Source organism: Adiantum capillus-veneris, chromosome 27 (genome assembly GCF_014529385.1).
Source record: "Adiantum capillus-veneris isolate H3 chromosome 27, ASM1452938v2, whole genome shotgun sequence".
In the NCBI taxonomy this organism is placed as follows: domain Eukaryota; kingdom Viridiplantae; phylum Streptophyta; class Polypodiopsida; order Polypodiales; family Pteridaceae; genus Adiantum; species Adiantum capillus-veneris.
In genome coordinates, this window is record NC_140957.1 from 27,391,513 (window position 1) to 27,395,504 (window position 3,992).

Consider the following 3,992-nt stretch of genomic DNA (forward strand, 5'->3'; position numbering starts at 1 on the left):
AAGATAGCGGCTTGGATGAGCGCACTATTGATCTTACAAAACATGACGTGCCACCACGACAAACCCCTACATCCGATACAGTGGAATCACAACGGGCCGAGGGGGTCATATCAGCAGAAGATGAAAGAGCCGAGGATGAGGAAAGGTCAAATGAGAATATGGAAGGTGCTAAGGTACAACCGGAGGAGACAATGAAAGAGCCAAGTCAGCCAGTGGAGGAGCCAAAAGAGCCTATGGCTGAAACGCAAGATGAGGAAAGCAGGCCTATAGATGAGCAAAAGGATATGGATGAGGAAAGCAGGCCTAGGGATGAGCAAAATGATATGGATCAGGCAAGGATGTATGAGGCAAGCCGATCAACCGAGGGAGACGAAAAGACCTTGGAGGAAACCTTGAATGAGGCAGAAAGAGCCATGGGGGAGACCCTTGATGAAGATGTGAATGATGACTATGAAGATAAAGCGGAGGAGAGCAACAACGACATGAACACTACAGAGACCCAGTATGGACCCTTGCTACCTGTAGATACGGTTGTTCCGGTAATGTCTATTCAAGTATGGCAAAATATGTTCAGCTTCTAACTACTTATATGTACTTGTCAACTTTTACAGAGGTTGATTATCTTGGACGTCAATGGATTGCTGCTGATGCGGGTGCCTCTCGGTGACAGAGGACCCTTTGAGGATTTGCAAACGTTTCGGATGGGAACTTGTCGAGTCGTGGTTCGTCCAGGAACCAAGGAATTTATTCAGTTTCTTTTTCCGCGCTTCAGAGTTGCCATATGGTCTTCAATGCAAAGGCAAAACTTGTCGCCACTAGTTGCAATAGTTTGCAGTGTATGCCACGCTCACACGTCAGATTTTGCCTTTTTGTATGATCAAAGAAAATGCGTTACCGTTGAGGGCCACTACCACCCTAAAAAACCAGCCTTACCTCTTTTGTACAAACCGTTTAGCCAAATCGGTGTACCCTTTGATGCAACTAATACACTACTAATTGATGATACTCCTGAAAAGGGAGAACTAAATCCGCTGGGAACAACAGTCTCACCACCTTCTTTCGAGGGGCATTCCTTCGATTTTTACCTTGAAGACATTCTGATTCCATACTTACAGAAATTGCATCTCAGTCCATTGTTCACGGACGAGTTTGTACTTTCTAATGAATTAAGATGATTCTTCTATCATGTCTTTGTCTTGTCTAACATTGAGAGAGAGAGAGAGAGAGAGAGAGAGAGAGAGAGAGAGAGATTTGACATGGTAAAGAAATGTATTTCAAGCACACTTTTTCACAGGGCACAATTGAAAAATGAGATCAATAAACTTCATGTCTTGAAATTCATTTGTATACACTTGGGTTCACAAGAATATCTGTTACATTGACACTACTTCAACCCGACCATCCAACTCTTTGCACAAAATATCTTTTTCCCTTCGCCGCATCACCTTACGGCCAGCTAGGAAAAAGGAAAAATTTGATAGGTCCTTGTCCATTGACTCTTCAATGATGTCATTTCGCAAATGCTGAAGACTGCATAGCTCCCTTATTGTAACCACCAATAGTAGGCCATGCTCTTTATCAATCACTTCCACATCCACAGTAGGATTATCTTCCAAACCTGCAGAAACCTGGTCCATAGGAATGTACTTACCGTTTAGCATTTGTGATCGCATATACCAAAATGAGAGTAACAGTGATTGGCTTGCAATCATGTACTTGACAACTAGAGTATCAAGCGTGACCTCGCACCGTAAACCAATCTCTTCCTTTGCATACCATCCTTTGTCAAGAAGTTTGTCACATGATGACTGCTGAAATGACTTGCACATGAACATAGTTTTTGTAACTCGGATGTTGTAGCTATGAAACAGCTCTATGAAGAGTGCAACAGGACAAAAGTTTGCAATTCTAATCAGTTTGGTAGGAATAGAGCTACGTAGAGACCTTTTTATATCCTTGTAGAGCTTACTTCGCATTGCCTCCACCATTGTTTCCTCGGGAACTGGCCAGTCCACAGTGTTCCAATCGGTTGGTAGAGGCACTTTCACCAACATGCCATTCTTATTCCCTGAGCTGAGTTGGTAAAAGTGGTCATAAAAAAAGATTCCCTCATCAGCCAGTCTTTTGCTGCTCCTCTCTGAGTACTGTAGAGAACCAATGTGGGCATGAACAACATGGAAGAGGCCTATTATGCACTCCACAGGCTCCCATTGCTCATAAGAAGAGGGATAAACATCTGCAATATATATAAGAAGAGTTAAACTAAGAGTATCAATAAGTACAAATGACAAATCTAATGTAATTGAGCTGTGAAGAATGGAGACATTACTCATAACAAGCGGGAGAAACATTGCAAAATATATAAGAAAAGTTATAATGAGAGTATCAGTAAGTTCACATGTCAAGAGTACTTACAATTGCAACGTGGTTGATGTATATCTGATACATTTCCACCGTTTGCTATCACCTCAGGATGGGTAAACACATGCTGAACAAGAACTTCCTTTATAGATCTTTTGCCGATTTCAACTTTGAAATCCAACACTCTGGCCTTCCATGCTGAGCGGTAAACATTGATACCACTAGACCTCTTGGGTCTTCTTGGTTGCATGAGGACCCATGAACCTTTGTTTATCCTTTGTCCAACCCATTGGTTCTCTGCACTTATTGAAGCTGGTATTGTAATTGAGGATATGCTACTACTTGGCCTTCTAGGCAAAGTGCAGTTGTTGGTTGTTGGTGTGAGAGACAGTAAACACCTGGAGGCTCTTGGGCGAGAAGACGTGGACGCCATAGCTCTCAGAGAAAAGCTTTAGTGGAGGGAGATTCACTTTGAAAGCATTGTAATGGAGGGAAAGTGTTTTAGAATTCCAATATCTTGTGCGGGCTTAATGGTCACCCTCCAGTACGTTAATGACCATAAGAGAATATCAGAAGTGGGACCACATGCAAGCACCTAAAAGCTCGGTAAAAGGAAGGAAATTACTATGCTACAATCCTAGTTTCGTGAAAGTTTTATGCTATTTTCCTATTTTTTGAGTCTTTCCACGTACTTTCCTACGTAACGTAGCCTTCATGCTCATTGGACGCGCTCTATTTTTCTCTCTCTTCATATGGCCCTCCAAATGACCTCTGAAATTTCCTAATGTGGAATGGAAGTACTAAACTGGAACAAAGAACTGAACTAAGATAGAGTACTAAATTGGAAAGAGTACTGAATTGGAAAGAGTGAAGACTGGAACACTGAAATTGATAATGTATATGCAGATCAGTATGCATAACACAGAAAGTATAAGCTAAGCATTAAAGTACACATGGATTCAAGCTCAAAAGGTTCCCAATATTAATACAAGAACTTTAGAGATAAGTACAGAGGCTAACAACAGTACATGACAACCAACCCACAACCAATCAATGTAGAATGACCAACCTTGTAGAATGTGTAATGGGTCCTACTTATAGTATTGTGTAGAGTTACTACAATAACTACTATAGTTACTTCCTGTTGAATACTTCTAGAAGTTACCGCCAGTAATTCCTAAGGAATTGTTCTCGCTTGACACATCTACAAAGGTCCCAAACTGAGTGTGAAAAGAAATCCTTATCATGAAAGAAGTGCCAATAGGTCTGTAAGTGTCTTGCCCAATAGGATTTGTGGTGTCCGTAGTCAACAAACCATCTGGAGAAAATGGAGAAGCACAAGAACCATCATGAGAATGACTAAAAGCCTGTCAATGCATGAATCTATAACCTAGTGTGGTGAGGTGGCTAAGTTGTGTAAAACTTGAGGAAGACCAGATGTAGCAATTTGTGCGGTAAGCATCCTCCAAAACAAGGAAAGCTAGACTAAGTAGTCTACATTGTAGAAGCTACCATAAGCTACAACATTCATCAAGAAAATGGTGTCCTAGCAGTATCTAGGGTAATCCAAGATGAGGGGAAAGCGAGACTCAACAATCTGCACTGTGAAGAGCCTCTGAGAAGAGGTGTGG